The 14,905-nt window shown below is 44.0% G+C and overlaps 2 protein-coding genes across 2 annotated transcripts in view; one reads left to right on the top strand and one right to left on the bottom strand.

Moving 5' to 3' along the window:
- The window catches only part of LOC133345555 (conopressin/neurophysin-like), a 559,395-nt gene that overhangs the window by 412,453 nt on the left and 132,037 nt on the right, over positions 1-14,905 (bottom strand). The gene's annotated exons all lie outside the window — the stretch shown is intronic.
- Positions 3,657-14,905, top strand: part of LOC133345544 (receptor-type tyrosine-protein phosphatase alpha-like) — a 104,784-nt gene continuing 93,535 nt past the window's right edge. The window contains exons 1-2 of the mRNA XM_061556419.1: positions 3,657-3,826; positions 4,006-6,209. The gene's annotated coding sequence lies outside the window, so the exon portion shown is untranslated. The remainder of the gene's footprint in view (positions 3,827-4,005; positions 6,210-14,905) is intronic.

The following is a 14,905-nucleotide window of genomic DNA, read 5'->3' as shown; positions in this document are numbered from 1 at the left end:
AATTCTCACCAATGTTTTTTGAGGACTATGAACGGGGGACATTTACACTCATTTGAGCAAGGAACAGTTTATACAGTAATGGATCAATATTGTTGCGAGGCTACGTTGTCAGCAGAGGGCAGTGCAGAAACTAGGCTATTATTTTTACCGTAATATGGCCAGAGCATTATTATTTTCTCCCCCTCATAAATCTGCAATGACCACCTTGATGATGTACACGTATGGATAAATAACCCCGCACGACCCGCACGGCGTGGGGAAGACCCTGACCCAGAAGCTGATTTTACAATGCATTATACTCTACAAATAGATAACAGTTTATGCCTGTCCTTAAACAATGGTATGTCCTTAAACAATGGTTTAAGGACATACCATTGTGATGCTGATGCACATGTCCTTACTATTTAGCACAGCAAATAAAATAAATGACCTCCCCTTATCTCCGCGTGAAAGAAGATCAGTCCAGCGACCTACTGGCCTTCACGGACTTGTGTTAATCAGCAAGCATTTGTCTAAACACGTCAACTCTAAATGCACCATTCACGAGTTTGTTTAATTACCATATTTGTTTTGAACAAAATCCAGATTCTTTAGCCTATGCGTCTCCTGAACCAGCATTTTATTTCCAGGCACAAGTGTTTATAAGCAAGCCAAGCCTGGACCTAGTTGCGATTTCTTGAGTCGAATCAGAATTTGTTTTTGGACCATGAGTCCTCCACGTACAAGGAGTAATACAGACAATAAATACGACAAAGGTCGAAATGCACGCTGCAATTATACGTAGGTGCATCCGTGAATCTCAACCCACTTTTGGGTGAGGGCCTTGTACGGGTTTCAGGTCGCAGGGGTTATTTTACCATTCACACATTATTGTGTTTCACCATTCTTCACCTCGCTGGTCCGTACGGATGGCGAAGATCGCATCGACGTGGAGACACAAGTACAATTCTGTATAATAACGGATGTTGTAGTACTGTACTGCACCTCACACCCTCCCAGAAGCCCGAGGAGAATCACCCATCTGAACACTATCCAGGCTCAAACCTGCTTAGCTTCTGAGATATGAGAAGGTGGGGCACATTCCGGGTGAATTTGTCACAGGCGACGAAAATGTAATCCCAGAATAATAATTATATTGTAGAACTGCTTTTAATTAGTGGATGGAACATCGCTTAATGTGAATAATTATAAACTCAGAAATTGCCAAAGATAGTGGTCTTGATCCATTATCAACACTGCCTCGACATCAGTAAATTAAGGATTATTTTCCAAGTGCAGAATATGGCCCACTAATTTACCTGCTTTTAACACACATTGTAATAATAAAATTCAATTTCCGTGGCAATTTCGCATTTTGGAAGACATTGCGAATGAGTTTCTTTTTACGTTATATGTGAATAACCTGCAGGTTATGGTACAACCCACGTAGGCAATTTGCACGATATACGGTGATTAAAGCTCAACAGTCAGCCGATACCTCCATAATAAAATTACCCAAGAATGGCGTGAGCTGTCCAAGACCCAGTGGCGGCACATATGGAACGCGTGTCATTTACCAAGGAAAACCTCAATGAGCCTCAAGATTTTAAAAAAAATTCAGGAGGGTGCTGCTACATTGGCATGTTGGGCATGAATGGCATTCATTAATGTTTGACTTCACGTGGGAAGAAAACGGTGAACCTGGTGAAAAGTCACCATGAATATAAGGGGGCGGGGTGGGGGAATACTCAATCATAAAAGTCTACGTGTTAAACCTGGATTCTCAGTACTGTCATATCATGTCTCACGAAACAACTGTTAATGGCCTTCTTTGCCTGGTGGAATTGCAGGTGTTTTTTTGGTTTGCAACACGCTTGTATTGAACTATTCGCGTGTCCACGGGGAGGCGATGCTTCACAGTGTGTATGTGTGTGTGGCTGAAACACGTTTTAAACAAGCCCCCAAACATCCTTGTGCAACGACACGAGTTATTTCGACCCTTCTGAAATCATCAACGGTACCGTGATGCAAGTGTGAGCTCAGCTACACACAAGGTGGTGGGTGGCATCTCGCATTTCGTCTTATTAAAAATATGAATGTGCGCAACCCTTTAACCAAGTTAAATTGATGCCTAAATGTGGAATACAATGTACGAAATTTTAATTCGGTTTCACGATGAAGAGAAAAATCGTATGGAAAAATAAGAAAAGGTTTTACCCTTTCTGGCAATAAAAACAGACGTTAAGATGTTCAAACACCAAATAGAAACCTTTTGTTAGGAATCATGTCTCTATTAACCACACGTGCTTGTGGTGAACATGCAAACAAAAACATGCTTTAGGGTAATACTGTATATGCATTGTCTTTGAAAAATCGTAACTTTCAACAATGTTAATACTGGTAGGAACCACCTGGTTCCACCAGCCCACAGGGAATTATTGTGTCCGTCCGTCCGTCGTGAATCCAAAAATGGGAGGGGTGGGGCTGGCTAGAGAGGGGAGGGTGGGGAGGGACTGGGTGGGGAGGGTGGGGAGGGGCTGGGTGGGGAGGGTGGGGCTGGGTGGGAGGGGTGGGGCTGGGTGAGGAGGGGCTGGTCACCCCGTGGTGCCCTTATAAAACTCAACGTCTAACCTACTCACGCCGGCTTGTGCCCGCCCTCACAGTCGGCCATATTTGCGGAATACACCACGCCGCCGTTGACCCTGGCCATTGACCTAGCAACCCAACGTTCCTACCAGCTCCCTCCGCAGGAATGAGTTTAAAAATTTAAATTATATACATTTTATGACATGCGGCGGCGGGAGGGGGTTATCAGCACGCTGACTCAATACATGTGTAAATGTGCATAATCTGATAATTTTCCATGAACATTTTTCATAAACCAGGCTCTTTAGCCAAAGGCGTCACTTGTGGCCGGCCGCTGCGACGCGATCACGTGATTCTATTTGACAAAGTGCGCGCGTGTATGTGTGTTGCCCCAACAATCTGTGCAAAGGCTATACGGGGTATTTTTGTGAGTGTGATTGGGAAGCGGTCGCGCAGTGGTTAGCGCACTGGACTTTAAACACGTCGACCCGAGTTCGATTCCACTTCCCTTCACAGCCATTAACTTGTGGCGAATATCTGGACTGGACCTAGGCCTCTCTTTGGTTGACTCAGCCTTTAATGAGAACTCAGTGCGGTGTGTAAACATCAGCACTGGGGAGACTGAGGCGGTGCTGGCCACCCAGCCTCTCGTGTGCCGTGCGAGCCCTTTATAGGTGCTCGGTAACAACACTTGACCCTACAGTCTGTTAAGGCTATACGAGAGATATTTGTTTTTGTGTGTATGTAGTGGGGAACGGTGGTGCAGCGGTTAGCGCATGACTATTACACTGTGTAACAATTGTTTTGTTCCTGGGTAGTAAGTATTATTTCCTCATTACTTATGCCTCAAAAGTACAGAAAATGGCTATTATTCTCCACAAACTTTGCTTTTGTGACCAGGATAGTGATATTTTGAAATTGACCTATTTTCCAGAACATTTCAGATAGATTCAGTGCTGAGTAAACTTGGAGTAACTTCCAGAACATTCTAGAACTTTCCAGTAATATAAATAGTAGTATAAATACAGGGGCCTTAAGCCCACCAGTTCGGTTTAGTTCAAGCTGCCAAAGTGGATACATATCTGCATTTTTCTGAGATGGCATTTAGAGGCTGCAAGCATCCGGCAGACGCATTTTGCTATATTTGTGGCCAATTTATCAAGACAAGAGCGAAAAAGTACTCTGTGGAAGCATCTGCTAAGATGTGTGAGGCCTACAAGGCACATTTCATCTGCGTGCAATGCAAAAAACACTCTGGAAGGTAAGATGGACAATTGTTGCTCGAAATTTTACGTTAAAAAATGTGTTCAAATTTTTAAAAGTTTTAAATTTTTAAATGTTTTGCAATTTTCGATGTTATTGAAAAAAAAATCACGTATGAAAAATGTTGCGAGACTCTCATACACATTAGTCATGAGTGAAATAGACGTATTTTTGTAGGATGGTACAGAGGGGAAAAGAGAGCCATGAAGTTCGCTATCCCAAGAATTTGGCGGAAACCCACTGACCACTCAAGAAACTGCTACTTCTGCATGGTGGGCCCTTCCAAACGTCGGACTGGCAAGAATGCACCTGCTATTCGTATCTGGACCTTCCTTCATCCATCGCCCCGGTGCCACGCTGCCATGAGCTCCACGTACCCACTTCTGCGGAGAGAGAACAGCCGTCTTTAGAAGAGAGCAGCAAGTCAGAGAGTGAGGAAGACGTTGTAGATCCAGATGACAATTTCAGAGGTGGAGCTGAGGAGATAAACCCATACTACCCCAACCAAAAAAACCTCAACGACTTGATCAGAGACCTTGGTCTCACCAAGTCCAATGCCGAGCTTTTGACGTCGAGGCTCAAGCAGTGGAACTTGTTGTATGAAAGTGTACAAGTCACAGATCAGAGGACGAGGTCACCAACATTTTTGTAGCTTCTTCACCCGTCAAGATGGGCTCTGCTTCTGCCACAATGTGACCAGTCTGTTCGAGGCAATCGGAATCGCCTGTAACCAGAATGAGTGGCGCCTCTTCATTGACAGCTCATCCAGGAGCCTCAAAGCCGTGCTGTTCCATAATGGGAACAAGTACCTGTCTCTTCCCCTGGCTCACTTGGTGCACCTCAAAAAGGATTACAACAGCATCCAGACCTTGCTGGACGCCTTGAAGTATGATGAGTATGGCTGAGAGGTCATCGGAGACTTCTAAATGGTGGCATTCCTGATGGGTCTCCAAGGCGGTTTTACCAAGTTTCCCTGCTATCTTTGCCTTTGGGACAGCAGGGACACCAAGGCGCACTACCACAGGCGGGATTGACCACAGCGGACCGAGTTCTCTATGGCGAGGAACAACGTCAAGTGGGAGCCACTTGTGGACTCCAGGAAAGGTGCTGATGCCACCACTGCACATCAAATTGAGCCTCATGAAACAATTTGTCGAAGCTATAGATAAGGAGTCGGCAGCCTTCAAGTACTTTCAAGACTTCTTCCCTAAGCTGTCTGAGGCAAAGGTCAAAGCCGGTGTTTTCGTCGGACCACAGATAAAGAAGATCCTGGAGTGCAATGAATTCCCCAAGAAGCTCACTAGTAAGGAGAAAGTGGCTTGGGACAGCTTTGTCACAGTGGTTCGTGGCTTCCTGGACAATCACAAGGTCGAAAACTATGTGGAGCTGATTGAGACTCTGGTGAAGTACTACAGCACAATGGACTGTAGGATGTCCTTCAAAGTCCATATCCTTGACGCTCATCTTGATAAATTCAAGAACATGGGAGCGTACCCGGAGGAGCAAGGCGAGCGCTTCCACCAGGATATTTTGGATTTTCAATGTCGCTACCAAAGACGGTATAACGAGAACATGATAGGAGACTACATTTGGGGGTTATTCTTGAAATAGATTTACAGTATTATCGTAAATTTCGAAAAACTACTCACTTAAAATATTTTGTAGTAATTTTTTGTATTACTTTAGTATAAATACATGTTAATTTTGATTCATATGTTGTTTTTGTTCTGACTTTATGTGAACGAAAAGACACAAATTCGCCAGTTTTCTCATTGAAAATAGGTAAATTTCAAAATATCACTGTCCTGGTCACAAAAGCAAAGTTTGTGGAGAATAATAGCCATTTTCTATACTTTTTAGGCATAAGCAATTACGAAATAACACTAACTACCCAGGAACAAAATGGTGTTACATCGTGTTATCAACTCAGCCTCATCTGCTGCTATGCGTAAACATCGCCACTAGGGAGACAAAGGCGGCCGGGAGCGATTGCTGGCCGACCCAACCGCGTCGTGTGCCGTGCAAAGCATCCATGGGGCTTCTACTCGCTTACATGGCTTGTCCCTGTTAAGGCAATACGGGGGGGGGGGGGGGATCATTGCCTTTGTGGATGTTTATCATGCGCGTGTGCGCACGAGACTACGAGTGCGCACACGCGCGCGCGCGCTCCCTTGCACATCCGGAATGACATCACCGTCTCGGACAGCAGAAGCGCGCCCCTGTGATGCACGCGCACAGCAGCAGCAGCATCGGCACAGCAGCAGCAGCGGAGGAAGAGGAGCAGGAGGAGGAGGAGGAGACGGCATGGGTCGCTTGCAGACGCGCCTCCGCTGACGTGCACAGCGACCGCGAGCTGTATTAGCAGCGCCTGCTGACTGACGGTAAGACGCGCGTGCATGTGTTGTTGCGTTTCGGTCGAATCCCGTTTTTTTGTGCTCAAAGGTGCCACCACAATAGGTCGGAGCAAGTATGTTGTTTGTGCCGCGATTGTATAGTAGTGGCGGTGGTGGTGGAATCTACTGTGTGGACAACGTGCCCCTCGGGGTGCGTTCACTGTGAAGATGGAGCGCTGAAATCAGTTTCATGTGCGGGTGCTTGGGTGGATTGTTATGATGATGTGCCGGCCCTCGAAGGTGCTCGCTAACAGCACTTGCCCCAACAGTCTGCGAAGGCTACACGGGGTTAGGGGGTGGGAGGTCTTTGTCTTTATTACATGGTAGGGTCGTGAAATGTGGGGGCGGAAGCGGCTTGGGGAAGGGCCTTCATTCAGCAGTGGATTGACCACGGTTGATGATGACGACGATGACTGCGGTCGAGATAGAACGCGTTGTGTTCGTCGGCGCGTTAGTGCGTGCATTGTGGTGGTAGCGGTGATGACGGTTCAACCGAGTGTGTTTCTTCTAATAGGATACACAATGGACGTGTCAAAATTACAATTAGATTTTCTCATTATCGCATTGGATTTCTGATTTAAGTTGAGGGTATGTCAAAAAATGCGTAATGCGATGGCTTTCTCTCTCTCTCTCTCTGAATAGAGGTGGTATATGTATGCGTGCAGTTAAATATGTAGCGCAATTCATTGTCGGATCGTGTGTCATCACATTCGGCCGACCCGATCATGACATTCGAGCATGCTCAGCGTGTGAATTCACCGCATCTCAATAACGGCGACACCACCATCGCCACCACGACTGGGACAACTTAATTCGAGATCGTAAACTTGGTTTGTAACTGTTGTGCAGCATATTATACCCGCCGTCATGTTTGTCAACATGACATTCGTTCGTTTGCGAAATGTCATAACAATGGAATCATTTTCATGCGCGAACTGTCACGTTCCAATTAAATCCATTTCAGAGGTTTTTAAAAAAAATTTGTTAAGTCAATCACGACAGCAGCTGCACAGTTTTTTTTTAGATTGCGCTTCGGAACACCGGCACTGGTTGGCTAGTGCACCGCCACACCGTGAACCTGGGCACTCGAGTTCGATTCCCGACCAAGGCTAACATCAGTGGCAGGTGCCACATCAGAACCGTCCCTGCCCTCTCCTACCGTTCACAAACTCACATTCGCCAGCGTGAAGTATTGACTTGGCATGGGGAGGCCTTCATCCATATGTAGATTGAGATTCGGTGCTTTTCCATCCCAGCTTAAATAGACGCTCCAAGCCTGGGGTGTGTCATTCAGACTCTGTCTTCTCGACAGACCTGTTATCCACCTGAGGACGGCTGCTTGCGTTGTGGCCGAAACGTCGTGAGAATTATTTTATTATGTACATTTTTTTATTATTTTATTATTTCCATTCTACGTGACTTTACCGAAAGAACCAAGAAGATTCGGTGCTTTGTTTAAAAAAAAATTTACGTGAGCAAGTTACAAAATTCCTCGTTATATACAAGGTCTAGATGACACATGCTTTTTTTCAAAACTTTGGCCAATATAAAGCCCTAACTCTTAGCCTAACTCTCGGCAGGGATTGATGTCTCACGAGGTATTTTCCGGGACGCTGCTAGGCTGGCATTGGATTAGGGATTATCGGCACAAGGCACTACCACTAGAGTACAGGTGTGCCTATCCATAATAATCTTACATTATTGTTCTCTATATTGATATAATCCTATGACCAGCTTGATAAAAGTTACGAAAAAAATGATCTGGGGTGCCAAACTAATTCCTGGGAAAACATGATTGGAATTTTCTGGCTGAAATTAAGCACGACTGGTAGATTCACAAATGTAAGGAATACCCATGTGCCACCACTGGTATATGGGTGATAGACAGTCTTGCTGTTAACATTCACATTAAATTGCAACCTTTTCTGTATTTCCATTATCTTTGCTCACAACGATTGCCCTGTGGTAATTATAGATTTGTTAAAAAAATTACAGATCGGTTATGGTGTAGCTAAAACTGGCGATGCATAGAATTACAGTATGGGAAATTCTTAATCGTATTTCCCAGTAGTGAAATGTTGAAAATGAGATTGACACCGAACCGATAATGCCTTTGGATGTAATTAATAATAATAAAAACTATGCCACCTTCAACACCCAAGCTATTTTCATCATCAAGCTATTTGACTTGAATTACGAGTGGGACATCTTGCACCGACGATATGGAGCGATGAAATCGGCGCGCATGCTCGGTAGATAATTATTATAATCACAGACCCACGAGAAGTGGCTACTTGGGAAGGCATTTATCCAGGAGTAGTTTGACAATGGCTGTTCCTCATGATACTCTGCAAACAACTGAATATAAATTATCCCGATAATACATTTTGTTTTCGTTGTTTTATGTTCAATATTTTCTCATTCCTATCATTGTTGCCTGATACTTGTTGTGTGTGTATACATATACTGTGCAAGAACACATTGCTAATTTGAATAACTGAGTTATACTGCATACACTGTTGGGGTGAGTGCTGTTATCAAGCACACTTTAAGGTCGGTGTACGACATGAATGAGCCAGTGTAAATTGGCCAGCTCTGTGCCTGGCAGCCTTAGCATTCCCAGTTCTGATATTATTATTCACATACAGTATTGCTGCAGCAAGCACTCAATTATGCTGAATATACCTAGGGGACACACGGGGTAGTTCCAGATAGTGTCACTTGCCTAGAAAGCCGGTTAACCCGGAGTCACCGAGGTAATAGCAGAACAAGATGCTAACACAATGCCACGTCTCTCCCATACATACTCTCTTAATTTCACGTGGAACAAACCCACCACATCCACCTTGCCTTATTTTGTCCTCAAGGTACTGTGATGGCGTGTGCGGTGATGTGCAAAAAAACATCTGTTCTGAGTGCTTACGGTAACCAGATGTCTTTAATGATGGTGCAGTACTTAAATACACGGTACAAAAATGTATTCATAATAAAGGTTTTTGGTTTAGATCGCGTAAGAATGAATGTGTCGTAACCCTCCACCACCGGACACAGCCAGTAACGTTCGTCACGTAAACAATGCGCCAATTAGTTTGCTACTAATGTAGCAAGGAGAGGTGCGCCTTGCACTCTCGTGGTAGTGCCTTATGCTGTTAATGCCAACGCCGTGCCAGCCTAGCAATGTTCCAGAAATATCGAGTGTGAAATTAAGCCTTCCGAATGCCTACCATTTGGCTGTGAAATGTGTCAATACTTCCGTAGCATTGGGGCACTAAATACCGTTTAGAGACGACCATTATTTCGTGACACGTGCTCAGTGTGTTCGTCAACATCAAAGAACAAATGAATGCAGGGACCTCCCTTCCTTTCATGTCCTTGATAGTTTCACATTTACTGGGATTGGTGGCCTTCACCGGACGTGGTTTACATTTTCCCTTTGTGTAGCAGTGACCCATGCCACACAAACAATGTAGATAGCGAAAAGAGGCCTGGGCAAACATGAAAGACGTACTTTACATAATATGATAAAATGATAATAATAACATGTGCGTTGAGCTAGCGGGTGGAATGATTGTATTTAGGGTGAGCAAAGGCAGGAGGTCTTGACTCGTAAAAGATCAGCCAAACAAATTTGAAATGCATAAAATGTGCGGGCGTTGCGCTCATCACACTTCAACACATTTTGCTTTGGATCTTCACTCCCGTGTCATTCACAGGTTCCCAGCGCCACTCACGTCGCGTGTGAGCATGCCACCAGTTTTGCCTTTGAGTCACTCTAATAAGTCGATGCTACGACCAACGCGTGCCACCAGAAAGTGTGCCCACCTAGGGCTCAATGGAAGAAATGATGCACCTGCAAGTTTGCCTGCTTGCGCTGGATTAAAGTAACCAGTTGTTACGTTAATGAGTTAATGATGACGTCACCCTGCTGCTGCTCTATATAAGAACGGGAGACACAGCAGAGCCTCACCATTCTGGCGAATTGCCCGATGATGCTGGATGCAATTACCAGCGAAACGTCGAACTCAAATTGTAAATGTTGTGGTTTCACGCTTCAACACACCGGTGGGCTAAAGCAGTGAACTATTTGTCTTTTGTCAACGTGACACTTTTTTACTGATTGGCCGTGTCGGGTGGTGGAGGGTTACGACACATTTATAAATAACGCGATCTAAACCCAAAAACGTTGATTATGAATAATATTGGTCGCGAAAGCCTACGTGTTAAAATGTAACGAGCGTTGCCATTAAAAAGGTCACGACTTTTTGCCTGCCATGTAAACACATGTGAAAAATATAATTTCGCGAATTTGAGTCGCGTTCACTAAATGTGCCTACTGTGTACTATTGGATATGCAAATGGCAATGAAGCTACTTTTAAATCAATGTTTGTGAGCAACAGCACCGTGCATAAATAGCCGCGGCCGTGGTAATATGCCCTGCAAGTCTCATTGACATTTGTTAAATATTCATGTTTCGTTCGTACAACACACACGGTAACGCGATAATACATTGAGTGCTTTTCCTTGGCTTTTTTCTATCCATTCCCGTTATCAAGACATCGAGAGTGGCGATGGGTTTAAATATATATGCAGTACACGTTTTCATTTTCACCTTCAGAAATATTCTCCTGCCCTTTCATGACGCCAAAACCAGTTGCCAACTATGTTCAGATAATGGGGACTTTTGTATCGTTGTTATTGTGTCACCCGAAGGCATCGGAGGTGGGCTTCGTCGGTTAACTGCCCCAGTTCGCATTGCCGTTAAATAGCAATTACCATATCGGTTCGACAATCGCCTACGTACAACAGTCCTGGGCAGACCATTGCCTTCTTTGAAATCAATGAACAATGTACATACGTTCTGAAGGTGCAGTTAGCACTTCACAGATATTGAATAATACATCAGTGGTGTTGGGTCTGCGAAGAAGTATTCACTCGGCATTTAACGACTCGCCACTACTACCCCACCTCCCAAAGACCCCTTATCGTGGGAATCGAACTCAGGTCATCAGGTTCGTAGCACAGCAGCGCGCTTACCACTACACGACTGCTCCCCAACACACACACAGGATGAATTGTCACAATTCTGCGGAGCGATTTGATTCATGAGTTGTTTGACTTTTTTACCATCTCTTCAGTTGTTTACTACATGAAATGTAGGCTGGATTTATGACCGAGTTGTTAGCATGCTGTGCTATGAAGCCGGCAACCCAAGTTCGATTCCTGGCCATGTTGAACATCAGTGGTGACTGATATCAAAACAGGTCCCGTCCTCCTGCATTGTACCCCTGCACTGCGTACAAATAACGAGTTGACGCCTTCACCAACCCACACTCAGGGTGGTAAAATATGGTCACTAGCTCTCATGATCAACATGGAGTGGAAGGGCATTCATGCATTGGTAGATTGAGAATGGCTTGAATGTAATTTATCACCTAAACGTAACAGTACCACATTATTTGCATATTGCATGAATACAAAAATAATCGTCGATCCTACGGATTGATGCATGCATCACAAACTTAAGAATCGACATGCCATAATTGACGAATCACTGCGCCGTTACAAGCGTAGCACTCATCATTACGCGCGTCCCCAATTACAGTATGTGGGATTATAGGGGGGTAGGGGGGGGGGCGTGAAGAGAGTGTTCTAGCAGATGCATCACTCGAGGCGATAGGCAACAAGGTTCACGGAATAAACTCATTGATCTGTGCGTTAGTCTGTTGCCCTTGCTTTGTGTGCGCAACGTTGGAATAGATTATCCGCGCCCGTCTAATTTTGTGTCACACTCAAAGGGAATTGCTTATTCCATAAAATTAATGTTGTGCATTGAGCAGAGCTCAAGGGCGTAAGTTTTGTAAACAATAGCGCATCGGACACATTAAATGTATGATAATTTGAAAATGTCTGTATTCCAATTTGTACCGTTTAATTATTTCCCAAGTAAAATTTGATCTCTTTTTAAAGTGGAATCCAATGACATGGGTTTTTTTGTGTGTAAAGCTGGTTTCATTCAACTCTTCAACACTACCAGTTGTGTCATTGTTGTCTTTATGGCTGCTCGTTTAAATGTAATCGACCACCTTAAAGGGGGCTGTCAACTGCACGCATTGTCCATATCCGAGGGCCGCAAGGTGATGTAACCCACGGTAGTCAAGATCAATGCTCGAAGTTGATCCATGACCACAGCATAGTGCCCTCTTGTGTGCGCAGGAGTTTCATCTGAACAGTGTCAGAATGTTACCCCACTGAGAACAAATGTGAAGATGAGACTCATCAGAATATGTACTTATACTGGAGGAATCCGATGAGCTAGGAAGCTCTTTCACAGATGTCCAGTCGGGGCGGGTCAGAACGGTACAACAAATCGCAATGAACAAAAATAAAAAAAGGTGAGAAAATCACCAAAATAATAAACTCTTTTAATTTTACCAGATAAAGCCCTCTAAACTAATAGCTTATTTTTTCAGACTCGGCCTGGCCACAGATGATAGCTCAATGAAGTGGTTTATCACGCGGGAATATATAGCAGCCAAATAATTTAAATAATAATGGCCAATTAAACCACATACTCCCGCCGAGTAACATTCTCGAAAAGCTCCTTCGAGCACCAGATGTGCGTTGAGCATTTTATAGAGATATAATGGAAATTCAGACAAAAACCTCAGCTGAATAGCAACGTCGCCCCCCTCCCCACCCTCGCTAATGGAAAGATGCTCGTTTGTAGGCGGGAACTAAGTCACCTTGTGCTGCATAGGGACAGCTTGTCAGTGGGACCCCTAGGCAAAAAAAAACTACACATGAGCATTTGAATAATTGAGACGGAGATGTAAGGGACTGTGATATGCTGCAGCATTTTTACGCAAAATAAATGCACGTCTTTATTCCTTTTTTTTTTTTGACGATTAACAACAATAATATGTTTCAATTAATCAAACGGACATGGGCAATATTTTGTCAAATTATTCGGTTGCGATTTAAACCAAATAAAAACAACAACGACGGTGGTTGTTGTTTGTGGTTGTTGTTCTACGACTATTAAATCAACACGCGGAGAGACAGAATGCGTTCCAATCTCAAAACGGGACCGATGCCGTCCACACCGCTGTGTTTCGTTGATTCTCCGCGCGTGTTTTATCGCCGTTGTTGTGCGTGCATGCAGCGCGCTCACAGCTGATCACCTGCTCAGACAGCCTGTTGTGCTTGCATGTTCAGTGTAACCCTAGCAGTCACATGATAGGAAATTATCACACCTTGTCATCAGTGCTTTGTATGCTGCTAATATTGCACTTTTGTACGTACATTTATTTTTTCTCCCCACATATTTTTAAACTGGATTTTGATCGTGCTATATACGTATAGAGGGAACGGGGTGGGGGGGCACAGTGTTTAGCGCTATGAGTGATATCTGAACAAGTCCTTCTCCCCCTCCCTCCTTCGGCTTCATCAGCCCACACTGACCAGCACAGTGAAATGTGGCCACACAACCTCCATGACCCATCCATATCAGCAGTGAATTCACAAAAGGCTCCATATTAATTAGTTTTGTTCTTTAATATCAACACATTGAGTGAACAACATAATCTGAACGTGATGGGAATTTCATAGCATGGGTGCTTGTGATGCACCATGAGCATGCGTAGATGTTAATTGTGGACTGATGAATTGGAAGACATGCTCTCATAGACACCATGGTATGACCAACAAAATACATTTTTATCACGGGTTCTTTGCAATAAATCAATAGGAAACATTGCTTCTTCTGCCGACTACCCGATTATTACCAACCATTTATCACCCACCGTGCTGATGCTTACATATTTAAGAACCTGCCCACATTCATGAATGAGTCAGTATATTCCAATTTATATATATACGTCAGCAGGATTAAAACAATAATAATGTAGGTTAACATCCGACACTCGTGGTGAATTACAAGGTGTTCATATCATCGCATGGCGTATTTTGTTGTGTTATTCGGATGCGGTAATTGTTTTTATTTGATTTGTCGTGTGGAAATAGAATATTGGCAATATTCCGGGAAATTTTTGCTGGAGCAGAATCTGGCTTGTTAGCGTCTTCATGAACAAGCTCATTGTACTACGTTATACAAGAGCAAGTGAGAGGCGAGGGACATTTATTTTTGGTTTCAATTGCAAAGATGAATGTAAACGCAGCGGTTATTATTATTTTAGCATTATTTTTTCTCCGTAATACGATGTCACACCTGGAAATGGGATTTTGATTGAATGTCACGTGGTGAATAACGTTGCCTTTTTTTAAATCTCAATTTTGTCACACGCGACGGTTTAAATTATGCTTATCTCTATGCGGCAGTGTGGCTATTCCAGACATTTAAGGGGCGTTTGAAATTTGCAATTGTGTGTTTTTGTTTTCATCTTTGGAGACTTGAAAAAAACCGGGAGCTTTTGAATAGACGTCGAAAACCCTAGTGGACTTAACCATCGTGTTTATTTGCGGCAGCGCGTTTGACAGCGGTGAGGACATATTTTACAAAACCCAAAATTAGCCATCGTGATTGATTTAAATTCCTGCGACCGCCGATCATTCACAATGCCTCGACGCATTCTCGCAGCCATTTGTTCATTTCTGCATTGTACACAATTTCCGCGCACAACCCAACAGATTGTGTAATCCCATGAATTTATTTCATTAAGCAATG

This window comes from Lethenteron reissneri, chromosome 22, assembly GCF_015708825.2.
Source record: "Lethenteron reissneri isolate LAM-NWPU_2019-01 chromosome 22, ASM1570882v1, whole genome shotgun sequence".
Lineage (NCBI taxonomy): Eukaryota > Metazoa > Chordata > Hyperoartia > Petromyzontiformes > Petromyzontidae > Lethenteron > Lethenteron reissneri.
This window is presented reverse-complemented; position numbering and strand designations above follow the sequence as displayed.